This window comes from Papio anubis, chromosome 1 (assembly GCF_008728515.1).
Source record: "Papio anubis isolate 15944 chromosome 1, Panubis1.0, whole genome shotgun sequence".
Taxonomy (NCBI): domain Eukaryota; kingdom Metazoa; phylum Chordata; class Mammalia; order Primates; family Cercopithecidae; genus Papio; species Papio anubis.
Window position 1 is genome coordinate 37,763,278 of NC_044976.1, and position 13,125 is coordinate 37,776,402.

The 13,125-nt window shown below is 45.2% G+C and overlaps 1 protein-coding gene across 5 annotated transcripts in view; it reads right to left on the reverse strand.

The window, feature by feature from the left end:
- LOC103883770 (peptidyl-prolyl cis-trans isomerase E-like) overlaps window positions 1-12,331 on the reverse strand; it is a 34,804-nt gene extending 22,473 nt beyond the window's left edge. The window contains exons 1-4 of one of the 5 annotated variants that reach the window (XR_004184343.1): window positions 11,907-12,331; window positions 9,310-9,410; window positions 6,722-6,765; window positions 1,250-1,402 (exon numbers count right to left, since the gene is read on the reverse strand). The gene's annotated coding sequence lies outside the window, so the exon portion shown is untranslated. Of the gene's footprint in view, window positions 1-1,249; window positions 1,403-6,721; window positions 7,038-8,810; window positions 9,022-9,309; window positions 9,411-9,900; window positions 10,146-11,906 lie in introns of those variants that run through there. The other 4 variants (XR_004184344.1, XR_004184342.1, XM_017960077.3 and 1 more) reach the window with 4 other exon arrangements.
- Window positions 12,332-13,125: the final 794 nt, after the last annotated feature.

A 13,125-nucleotide genomic window follows, 5' to 3' on the forward strand; every position in this document is an offset into this window, starting at 1 on the left:
GAGGCCATGGGAGCCCAGAGTGATACTTGCCTCACTCACTGGAGGATTAAGAAAAGCTTCCTGGAGAAGGCAGTGAATGGGCTGTGCTATGAGAAATAAGCAGGCATTAGCCACATAAAATAAGTGGGAAAGGATACTGCAGGCAGAGGAATGACTTACACCAAAACATAGAGATTTACAGGTATCTACAAACTCTAGTTTCCTGGTATATAAAATGGGGATAAAATATGGAGACATAAGCAGGAATCAGAACATACAGAGGCGTTCCGTCCCTTTTGATGAGGGCTGGGCTCAATCCTATAAATCAAGGGAGTCCCTAGAATGCTTGAGGAGAGTGATATAGTCAGATCTGCCCTTTAGAAAGCTTCCTGTGGCTGCTAAGGATAGGAGGAAAGCAGGCCTGGAGCAGGGAGACCAGTTAAGAAGCTACTCCAATTATTCACAGGAGAGAGCATAAGGCCTCAGCCAAGACAACAGTGGCAGAAGAAAACTGGAGAGGAGAAATGCAAGATTTAAAAGACAAAATTAGCAGGGTATGGCAATGCATTAGGTATGAAATATAGTGAGGGATCTAAGCTGGCACCAAGGAATCTGGTTTGGGTGTGACTATGCTGAAGATGGCAAAGTGAACTAAGATTGGGCATAAAAAAAGACCAGAAAGGTGATGAAACCCATTTGGGATATGCTTTATTTATGGTGCCTATAAGACATCCAGACAGAAATAGGTGAAAGGTCAGGGCTAGGGATAGAGATCAGAATATCATTCGGCCAATGAAAGATCATTATAACCTTAGGAGACAGAAGTGGCTGACATGGTACAAGGATAATGTGGAGAGAGGAGCTGAGGGCTGAGGAAGGAATTCAGGGAAATATCACTGCTCAAAGGGTGGACAGAGGAGGAGGAGCCCATAAATTATCCTGGGAAGCAACAGTCAGGATGGCCTGATGGAAAAGCAGGAGCAAGTGACAGGGCAGGGAGAGCCTTGCGGCTGTGTACTGACTGAGGGGAACGGGCCCCTACATGATTCTGCCCCCTTGGAATCAGGGCAAGAACAGGAAGACAGCGAGCCTGCTGCCAAAGACTAGGAGGACAGTGGACGCTGGTGATGCAGAATACTCACTATCCTTTCTCATCTCAGATATCCACCTTGCTCAGTAGCAATCACAAATACCTGAGCCCACATAAGATATTTCTCACCTAGATAAGAAACCCAAAACTTCTCCTTTAAATTCACCCAGCACCACTCACCTCAGAAATTCCCTATGTGGCAAATAGCAGCCTCTCCTCTGGAAGCATGAACTTTCATTCTCCCTCCTGGCTTTCTGCTTTGGGAGGTCTCAACCATCTTCCTCTTTATCCTCTTCCCAGCAAACTTCTCCACCCAGTCTTCATCTGACCAAACTGAAAGGAAGGAATCAAATGAATGTTAAGAAATTCAAGCCATCAGCCAATAGCTAATTAGCTATGTCCAGTTCTTCACTGCTTTAGTCAGCAAAGTGGACTCACTATGTAGGATTTCACAGTCAGAAGTTCCCTCTTAGGAACTCTCCAAAACAAGAAAAGTTATCACTGGGAAGTGTCAGGTCCTAAGTCCAGCTCTTAACAGAAGTGAATAAGGAGGAGGAACTAAGTCAAGCCAAAAGGAATGTCCCAGCCTGTGTCAAGGCTGATATGGCATAGTCTACGTCTATGTCCAAAAGTTAGACTTTTACGTGGGGCAGTGCCTCCAGCTTTGCTGGGAATCTCAAACTGGTTATTTCTATGGAGGTGCTACATTCTCTTCTCCACTATAAACCACTCTACTTGTGTTCATACCATCACTACAAGAGGAAGTAGGACTGGGATAAAAATGCAGCCAAGGGCCAGGCGCGGTGGCTCACGCCTATAATCTCAACACTTTGGGAGGTTGAGGTGGGTGGGTCATTTGAGGCCAGTGTTTGAGACCAGTGTGGACAACATGGTGAAACCCCATCTCTACTAAAAATACCAAAATTAGTCAGGCGTGGTGGCACATGCCTGTAATCCCAGCTACTTGGGAGGCTGAGGCATAAGACTTGCTTGAACCTGGAAGGCAGAGACTGCAGTGAGCTGTGATGGCACCACTGCACTCCAGCCTGGGTGACAGAATGAGACTATCTCAAAAAAAAAAAGCAGCCAAGGCCACAAGGCCAAAGTTGTGGAGCTGTGGACATGACAGGGAATCTGTGAGTTGCTCCCACTCGCCTGGTCTGAAAGAGCCTTCCTTAACTCTCATTGGTTTGGCCAGATTGACAGAAATTGTCTACCCAAAGAGCTCAGATTCATTCTGAAAAGACTGAAATACAACTCAGCTGCTTAAATCTGTTGGGTTAAAAGAATACCTGACAGTCTTCCATTTACCTCCCAGGAGCCTGAGACTTGCTTGTGATTCCAAGCCTGCAAGCCTGCAAGCCTGCACCCCATAAGCAGGCTAAGCACAAAACTAACCACTAGAATGCCCTTGAGCCACCATGCACTTCCTTTCTTTAATATCAACAAACAGGAAGGTCTGTGCTGGCAAGATCTTTGGATTTGAGCTCAGGACTCTGAAACTATGAGGGTAAAATGTAGTTACCAAGTACTTGAGTCCACCTTAGAAAGTCAAGATCAGCTTTGACCTGGAGAAAAACTGGTATTGTTGACCACTGAGGGGCATGTTTGATGAAGGCGTAACAAAGAACATGGAATGAAGTGTAGGAATATTTCATTAGCCAAGAACAATTGATACTTCAAAAGAAGTTTGTTTTGGGCCTTTTCATGAGAACGAAAAGTTATATGAAAAAAAGATTCTTTAATTTAGTAAGACTGAGGTTATAATTATAGCTATGTCCTTTGTTCTTAGAAAAAAGATGGATCAGGTACTAATTTTATTCCCAGTAATTTAAAAAAAAACGGAATGCTAGCATTAAATGACATCCTTGTTTCATATTTAGTCATGAATATCGATCATAAAAATAAAAAGCAGGGGGCGGGGGGCATTTAAGGGTTTTGTGGTAGGCAGAATGGCTCTCCAAAGATGTCCACAGTCTATTTCTCAGAACCTATGAGTATGTTATGTTATATGACAGGAAAGAATGAAGGTTGCAGATATAATTAAGTTTGCTAGCTAACCTTAAAATAAAATTATTACCCGGGATTATTCAGATGGACCCAATGTAATCACAAGAGTCATCTAAATATGGAAAAGAGAAGTAGACAGCTTCAAAGTGATGCAGTGTGAGAAAGATTTGAGAGGCCATTGCTAGCTTTGAAGTGGAAGGGGCCAAGAGCCAAAAAATGTGGGTAGCCTCTAGAAGCTGGGAAAGGCAAGGAAACAGATTCTCCTTGGGGCCCCCAGAAGCAACAGAGCCCTGACAACAGCTTGATGTTAGCCCAGTGAGACCCCTTTTGGATTTCTGACCTCTAAAAGTGTAAGATAAACTTGTCTTGTTTTAAGCCACTAAATTTGTAGTAATTTGTTACAGTGGCAATAGGAATTAAAATCATTTTCTTTTCTTAAAATATTATTATTTGGCCAGGCATGGTGGCTCACACCTATAATCCCAGCACCTTGGGAGGCCGAGGCAGGAGGATCACCTGAGGTCAGGAGTTCGAGAGCAGCCTGGCCAACATGGCAAAACCCCATCTCTACTAAAAATACAAAAATTAGCCAGGCATGGTGGCATGCTCCTGTAATTCCAGCTACCCAGGAGGTTGAGGCAGGGGAATCGCTGGAACCCAGGAGGCAGAGGCTGCAGCCAGCCAAGACTGTGCCACTGCACTCCAGCCTGGATGACAGAGCAAGACTCTGTCTCAAAAACAAACAAACAAAAGAAAATTATTATTATTTTGTAGAAACAGGGCCTCACTATTGCCCAGGTTGGGTCTTGATCTCCTGGCCTCAAGCGATCCTCCCGCCTCCATCTCCCAAAGTGCTGAGATTATGTGAGCCACCATACTCAGCCTCAAATAATTTTCTTTTGAAGCACTCAATTTGTCACAATCCTTGCAGATTTTATCTTCTTCAGGTGTTAATTGGTTTAAGAGAACCTAACTCTTCAATGGCTCTTTCTGACTACAGCTAATCACAGCAGTTCTCCATAATCACTTTCATATACTATGTGAAATGCTGCTCTTACATAAGATTCACAGACTGACCCTGCAGGCTGGGTGTGGTGGCTCATGTCTGTAATCCTGGCACTTTGGGAGGCTGAGGCTGGCAGATCACTTGAAATCAAGAGTTCAGGACCAGCCTGGCCAACATGGTGAAACCCTGTCTCTACTAAAAAGACAAAAATTAGCTGGGCATAGTGGTGTGCGCCTGTAATCCCAGCTACTTGGGAGGCTGAGGCAGGAAAATCACTTGAATCCAGAAGGCAGAGGCTGCAGTGAGCCAAGATTGCACCAATGCACTCCAGCCTGAGCAAAAGAGTGAAACTGTAAAAAATAAATAAATAAATAAAAAATTGACCTTGCAATCACATTACATTTTATTTGCAGTACATTATTCTAGCCTAGGGATTAGCAAATTTTCTGAAAAGGGCTAGATAGTAAATATTTTTGGTTTTGTAGGCTGCATACAGCCTCTCCTGCATATTGGGCCTTTTTCCCCTACACCCTTTAAAAGACAACAATTATTTAGCTCAAAGGACACAAAAAACAGACTGTGGCACTTTGAGAGCATAAGGTTGTAGATCGCTTGAGCTCAGGAGTTCAAGACCAGCTTGGGCAACATGGCAAAATCCCGTCTCTACAAAAAAATACTAAAATTAGCTGGGCGTGGTAGCACACACCTGTAGTCCCAGCTACTTGAGAGGCAGAGGTGGGAGGATTGCTTGAGCCCAGGAGGTGGAGGTTGTAGTGAGTCAAGATTGTGCTACTGCATTCCACTCTAGCCTGGGTAATACAGTGAGACTGTGTCTCAAAAAAAAGAAAAAAGACCAAAACCAAACTGTGGGATGATTTGGACCACAGGCTGTAGTTTGCTGACCCCTGCAAAATGGTCAAGAGATTGGCCAAAAAAGGTGGTTGGTATTCAACAAATGTGAAATGAGAAAGATGTCTGGTTAAGAATTAATTTTAGGACAGATGTGGTGGCTCACACTTGTAATCCCAGCACTTTGGGAGGCCGAGCCGGGAGGGTCACTTGAGGTCAGAAGTTCAAGACCAGACTGGCTAACACGGTAATACCCCATCTCTACTAAAAATACAAAAATTAGCTGGGTGTGGTGGCACGTGCCTGTAATCCCAGCTATTCAGGAGTATCACGTGAACTCGGGAGGCAGAGGTTGCAGTGAGCTGAGACTGCACCACTGCGCGCCAGCCTGGACGATAGAGCAGGCTCAGTCTCGGGGAGAAAAAAAAAAAAAAGAAGAATTAATTTTATAGGTAGCTAGTTCATACTGAATTATTTCAAATAATGACCTGTGCTTGCTACAGAACTTTGAAACTACAGAAATTGGAAACACAATAGGTACATGAGCATTCCCTATACCAAAAAGTACCACCAAATAACAGCTTCAGTAAAAAACAAAGATTGTCAGCCATACCATGTTGTTGATAGCTTCTGCAACATCCTACCAAAAGTAAACAATGAAAAAGTTCATGCCTATAGTTCAACTCTTCTTACAGTGTTCAAATAAAAACTCAGTAGCACAAGCACACAAAACAAGACACAATCTCCCCTCCTACTTGCCTAGACTGTATTTTACTAAGAGTGTGTATTGCGTGTTAGAGCTGGTAGTGTATGGATGGGTGCCCAGTTGATGGAGACAGAGAATACACACAGTAAAACAGGAATGAGTGATGCCAGGCCAGAGGGCTCAGGCCTCTCCAAGACCTATCTTCTATACTCTGAATACAGGAGGGGAACTTTGAGCCAGGCCTAGTGGGCCATCCTTCAACCAGAACTTCCTGTTTCTCTGCAAAAGCCACTACCAAGCCACTACAGTGGCTTGAATAGTGTCGCCCAAAATTCATATGGACCTAAACCTCAGAATCGGACCTTATTTAGAAATAGGGTCTTTTGGGTGGTGGGCTGGGTGCAGTAGCTCACATATAATCTCAGTGCTTTGGGGAACTGAAGTGGGAGGATGACTTGAGGCTAGGAGTTGAAGATGAGCCTGAACAATATAGTGAGACCCCCATCTCTGTAAAAATTTTAAAAATTAGGCAGGCATGGTGGTATGCACCTACAGTCCTAGCTACTTGGGAGGCTGAGGTAGCAGGATCATTTGAACTCAGGAGTTAGAGGAAGCAGTGAGCTATAATCACACCACTGCACTCCAGCTTGGGTGACAGAGTGAGATCTTGCCTCAAAAAAAAAAAACAAAAAAAAAAAAACAGAAGTGGGGCCTGACTGGTATCTTTATAAGAGAAGACAGAAACACATACAAGGAAGAAAGCCATGTGAAGACAGGGGCAGAGACTAGAGTGATACTACAAGCCAAGGAATTGTGAGGAGCCACTAGAAGCCAGGAAAGCAAGTGAAAAGTCTTCCTGAGAGCCTTCAGAGGGAGCATGGCCCTGCCAACACCTTGATTTTAGACTTCTAGTCTCCAGAATTGTGAGATAATAAATTTCTGTTGTTTTAAGCCATCCAAATTTATGGTAATTTGTTACAACAGCCAAAGAAAACTACCACATCCATCCAAACAGACTGACACCTTTGGTAGTCAATGACAAGAGTGACACTAGTAAAACATTAAAAGGAAAACTTCTTACCTCTGCCAACACAAATTCAACAAAAGAGAATCCTTGGTGCTTTTCTGCAAAAGCAGAAATGGGTTGTTAATATGTGAGCAATAGGAGGAAACATGCCATATCCAGATGTCATTTACAAAATGAAAATCAAATTTTTAGATTTTTCCTGGTTTCTTCAGCAATGCATCCAGAAATATTAGTCATTTCATTCTAAATAAATATACATAAACAATGAACTAATTTTAAACTTTGTACAATTCAAGCTGACCGCAGTGGCTCACATCTGTAATCCCAGCACTTTGGGAGGCCGAGGCAGGCAGATCACCTGAGGTCAGGAGTTTGAGACCAGCCTGGCCAACATGGTAAAACCCTGTCACTACTAAAAATACAAAAATTAGCTGGGTGCAATGGCGCAGGCCTGTAGCCCTAGCTACTCGAAACACTGAGGCAAGAGACTCACTTGAACCCAGGAGGCAGAGGCTACGGTGAGCCTACATTGCGCCTTTGCATTTCAACCTAGGTGACAAAGCAAGACTCCATCTCAAAAACAAATAATTAACTAATTAAAATAAAATTCAGTTGTACCACTATGGAATGTAAACCTGAAGTTGCTTTCCAAGCATTTTGATGACTTTTGTTCATAAAACTTACAGAAATAGAAAAAGTTGTTTATCTAACAATCATTAATTCCAATCAAGCTTTACTTGTGTATAGAGCATTGACCTTACCATTGGGGTCAGGTGACTACTAAAGAAGGAAGCATCAGTTTTTTTTTTTTTTTGTGATGGAGTCTCGCTCTGTTGCCCAGGTTGGAGTGCAGTGGCACAATCTTGGCTCACTGCAAGCTCCGCCTCCCGGGTTCACGCCATTCTCCTGCCTCAGCCTCCACACCCGGCTAATTTTTTTGGACTTTTAGTAGAGATGAGGTTTCACCGTGTTAACCAGGATGGTCTCGATCTCCTGACCTCATGATCCGCCTGTCTCGGCCTCCCAAAGTGCTGGGATTACAGGCGTGAGCCACCGCGCTCAGCCGGAAGCATCATAGTCTTTGTTCCCAGGAAAAACTTATTTTAGCTGGGGGAGACCAAGAGCAGTAGGAATTACTACTTTATAAAACTCAGGGATAGTTTTATAAAAAAACTCATGGTGGCTCACACCTGAGTGGCTCACACCTGTAATCCTAGCACTTTGAGGCAGGTGGATTGCCTGAGCTCAGGAGTTTGAGATCAGCCTGGGCAACATGGTGAAACCCTGTCTCTACTAAAATACAAAAAATTAGCTTGGCGTGGCGGTGTGTGCCTGTAGTCCCAGCTATTTGGGAGGCTGAGATAGGAGAACTGCTTGAACCTAGGAGGCGGAGGTTGCAATGAGCCGAGATCGCGCCACTGCACTCCAGCCTAGGCAACAGATAGAGACTCCATCTCCATTAAAAAAAAAAAAAAAAAAACAGGGATAAAAGGGCTCCTGAACACAGTAGTCTCACTGTTTTAAGATATGAAGAGGCCAGGTGCGGTAGCTCACACCTGTAATCACAGCAATTTGGGAGGCTGAGGCAAGAAGACTGCTTGAGCTATGATCAACGACACTACAATGCAGCCTGGGTGACAGAGTGAGACCCCGTCTCTTTAAAAAAATATATATATAGGCTGGGCGCAGTGGCTCACGCCTATAATCCCAGCACTTTGAGAGGCCAAGGCAGGCAGATCATAAGGTCAGGAGTTCAAGACCAGACTGGTCAACATAGTGAAACCCCCGTCTCTACTAAAAATACAAAAAAAATTAGTTGGGCATGGTGGCAAGTGCCTGTAGTCCCAGCTCCTGAGGCAGGACAATCGCTTGAACCCAGGAGGCGGAGGCTGCAGTGAGTCCAGATTACGCCATTGCACTCCAGTCTGGGTGACAGAGCAAGACTCCATCTCAAAAATAAATTAATTAATTAACTAATTAAAATAAAATTCAGTTGTACCACTACAGAACGTAAAACCTGAAGTTACTTTTCAAGCATTTTGATGACCTTTGTTTATAAAACTTACAGAAATAGAAAAAGTTGTTTATCTAACAATTATTAATTCCAAACAAGCTTTAATTATGTATAGAGCATTGACCTTACCATTGGGTCAGGTGACTACTAAAGAAGGGAGCATCATGGTCTTTGTTCCCAGGAAAAACTGATTTTAGCTGGGGGAAACCAAGAGCAGTAGGAATTACTACTTCATAAAACTCAGGGATAGGCTGGGCATGGTGGCTCACACCTGTAATCCTAGCACTTTGAGGTGGGGTGGATTGCCTGAGCTCAGGAGTTTGAGACCAGCCTGGGCAACATGGTGAAACCCCGTCTCTACTAAAATACAAAAAAGTAGCTAGGTGTGGCAGCATGCACCTGTAGTCCCAGCTATTTGGGAGGCTGAAGTAGGAGAAATGCTTGAACCCAAGAGGCAGAGGTTGCAGTGAGCCGAGATTGCGCCACTGCACTCCAGCCTGGGCGACAGAGAAAGACTGTCTCCACAAAAAAAAAACAAAAACGAAAAAAACTCAGGGATAGAAGGGCTCCTGAATGTGCTAGTCTCACTGCTGTAAGATATGAAGAGGCCAGGTGCAGTGGCTCACACCTGTAATCACAGCACTTTGGGAGGCTGAGGCAGGAAGACCGCTTGAGCTATGATCAACAACACTGCAATCCAGCCTGGGTGATAGAGCAAGACCCCGTTCTCTAAAAAAAATAATAATAATAATAATTATATATATAGGCTGGGTGCGGTGGCTCACGCCTGTAATCCCAGCACTTTGAGAGGCCAAGGCAGGCGGATCACAAGGTCAGGAGTTCAAGACCAGTCTGGCCAACATAGTGAAACCCCGTCTCTACTAAAAATACAAAAAAAATTAGTCGGGCGTGGTGGCAGGCACCTGTAGTCCCAGCTACTTGGGAGGCTGAGGCAGGAGAATCCCTTGAACCCAGAAGGCGGAGGTTGCAGTAAGCCAAGATCGTACCACTGCATTCTAGCCTGAGTGACAGAGTGAGACTCCATCTCAAAAAAAAAAAAAAAAAAAACATTTGAAGAACTGAAGGCTCAGTGAGTTTGTGTCCACACAGAAAGTTAGTAGCAGAACTGGGTCTAAAATTCTTAACCTAGAAAATAAAAACAAAAGATCAAATAGAAACTTGCACCGTAACTGTGATATCAATTGAAGAAAAACTTAACCAGGTAAGCAGAGGCCAAGGCTTCACTGCTGAGGTTGAGCTTCCCTGTTGCACTCTGCTATTTAACAGCATAGCTGCCAAGAAGGTAGTTCCGGTATACAGATAAGGTAGAGTACACCTACCCAGCAGGTGATGTGAAACAAGAACCAAACATTAAAATTTTTTTTCTAAGAGCTGGGCGCAGTGGCTCAAGCCTGCAATCCCAGCACTTTGGGAGGCCGAGGCGGGCGGATCTCGAGGTCAGGAGTTTGAGACCAGCCTGGCCAACATAGTGAAACCTTGTCTCTACTAAAAAGACAAAAACCAGCCGGGCGTGGTGGCAGACACCTATAATCCCAGCTACTTGGGAGGCTGAGACAGGAGAATCACTTGAACCCAGGAGGCGGACGTTCCAGTGAGCCAAGATCATGCCACTGCACTCCAGCCTGGAAAACAAAGAGCAAAACTTCGTCTCAACAAAAAAAAAAAAAAAAAAAATTGGGGGCTGGGCGCGGTGGCTCACACCTGTAATCCCAGCACTTTGGGAGGCTGAGGCGTGCGGATCACAAAGTCAGGAGATCAAGACCATCCTGGCTAACACAGTGAAACCCCGTTTCTACTAAAAATACAAAAAATTAGCCAGGTGTGGTGGCAGGCTCCCGTAGTCCCAGCTACTCAGGAGGCTGAGGCAGAAGAATGGCGTGAACCTGGGAGGCAGAGCTTGCAGTGAGTCGAAATCACACCACTGCACTCCAGCCTGGGTGACAGAACAAGACTCTTGTCTCAAAAAAAAAAAAAAAATTTTTTTTTGTCTAACACTATCCTCCTGATTCTTACTATACACTGTTTTTTTGTTGTTGTTTTGTTTCTTTTTTGAGACAGAGTCTCGCTCTGGAGTGCAGTGGCGCCATCTTGGCTCACTGCAAGCTTTGCTCCCAGGTTCACACCATTCTCCTGCCTCAGCCTCCCGAGTAGCTGGGACTACAGGCGCCCACCATCACACCCGGCTAATTTTTTGTATTTTTAGTAGAGATAGGGTTTCACCGTGTTAGACAGGATGGTCTCGATCTCCTGACCTCGTGATCCACCTGCCTCGGCCTCCCAAAGTGCTGGGATTACAGGCGTGAGCCACTGCACCCGCCCTTTTTACTATACACTTTTTATATTAAATGATGAGAAATCAAAGCCCCCAAATGGTTCCAATTTAAAGTCTACCCTCAAATCCAACAGATTAATTTTTGTAAATTTCAACCCACAGCCACACCCTCATCCTAGCCCTGCTGTCCTCAGAACCTTCCTTTTCCATCTCCAAGATCACCACCATGCTGACCTAAAGAGACATCCCCCTGAAATGCATTATATACCAGCCATACATAGAATGCCCATGACATAAAATTTTTTACTAAGTTATTTTCCTGGCATCAGGAATCTGACTTAAGAGGGACTTTTCAGTGTCAACTGTTTCATAATACAGCAGAATCAGAATATCTGTGATGTTTCCAAAAGGAATAAAAGCAGCACGAAGAAATGTCCTCCACCCCCTCTGCAGACACCAAGAGCATTCTGAATCAATGTCTCCACACGTCTGGTGCAGTTGCTCCAACACCTTGTCAACATGAGCACAGGGAGGACAGAAAGGGAGGGGTCCCAATACTCTTCTGGGTATAACAAAACCACTTGTGAGGTACACTCCTCTCCTTCTTCTGACCTACATTTTGCCCCGGTTTATGGCGACAATTTCCTGAACGGGATCGCCGCCTTTTTGTCTCCTCCATTATCCCAAGAAAATACAAATACGACTACATTACTCTTCTGGTTGGTATTCTTCAAAAGCAATCCAATGGCCAAGGGAGAAAAATTCACATTTCTTAGTATGGTATAGACTAAGTATGGCCAGACTCTGGGTTTTGGCTCTCGCTGCTTGTCTCCATTCAGGCAACAGCCTGGCTCCCAACTTGGCTGCTTGGTTAACTTTGCATCTTTCAAACTCATCTCTGGACTCAGAGCATCCCGAAAGTTTACCCTCACCTCTCCGGATGGGGTGGTCATTCCCGTCTGGTTTCAACATCACCGTCCATCACACAATCGCATCACAGCATTCACCAACCCGTGCAGTGAGGCTGTTTTCGTAATTTCCCAGCTATTCTGGGGCCTCTTTCCTCTAATGGGCCAGAGCTGTGGAGTTTGTGGAACGAATGGGTGCCACAGTTTGGAATAAGGGCTGAGGTCACGGTAGCAGATCGCAACCACCACTCTAGGTGCAGGGTCAGGAGGAGTAGGGAAAAGGGATCTGGGCTGCGCTACCCACTCACAAATCGACAGCGTGAAGCAGCACAGACCTGGCCCAGGATGCGTAGAGCCATGGATCTGCACCCTGCCCTACTCTGTCCACTCTGCCCACCCCCAGCTCAATCTTTGCACTGCCTACGAGGACCCTGCCTCGCTCCACACCAGCATACCCTTTGAGGACCGTCTCGGCGGCCGCCATCTTGCTTCCAGTGCTTCCGCCGGAAGCCCGTACTGTGCCCCGCCCCATCCGGCACCAGATTAAGGAAAGAAGGGACCGTCAGGAAACAAGGACATCTCCTTAAGATCTGTTAAGGTGACACCAGATCTTAAGGAGCCTGCCGAGAGGGATGAGCATTCTAAGGACTGCATGGATGGGGCACTAAGCAAGCATCAAGCAAGCTCCAGGAGGGAAAGCAAGCAAGGCTGGAGCCGCAGGGAAAGCAGGCTGCAAAGGGATGTGATCTTGGCCTTTAGGATGTCACTACTGTCACTTTGAGCATCAAAGAAACCACAAGCACTGAGGACTTCAGCACCATTTGCTGTAGTCACAGACCTCCCAAACATTTTCCCCCTGCTAGGGGAACCTTGGTTGCAGAATCTGGGCAACTGGATCTGCTGACTCAAATGCAGCATAAACTGACTGCAGGAGATAAGGGACAGGACAAACCCCACCCAACAGAGTTCAGGAATGGAAAGACGGGGCTCAGCTAACCAGCTGGTATCTGCAGATCTCACCAACCCCACTCTGCTCCAAATTTTCCTGGGCCCGACCCACGGTCTGCTCTGACCACATCAGATCTCTGTTCCCTGTAAGTTAAGTGGGGCTAATACAACAATCATAACAGAACGCTGTGGGACAGGATCATATTTAACAGTTCTGTATATCTTGCTAACCTTTGTCAGCTTCAAGTCAAGAAAGAATAAACTATCATTGGAACCAATTCACATCCTAAAGTTA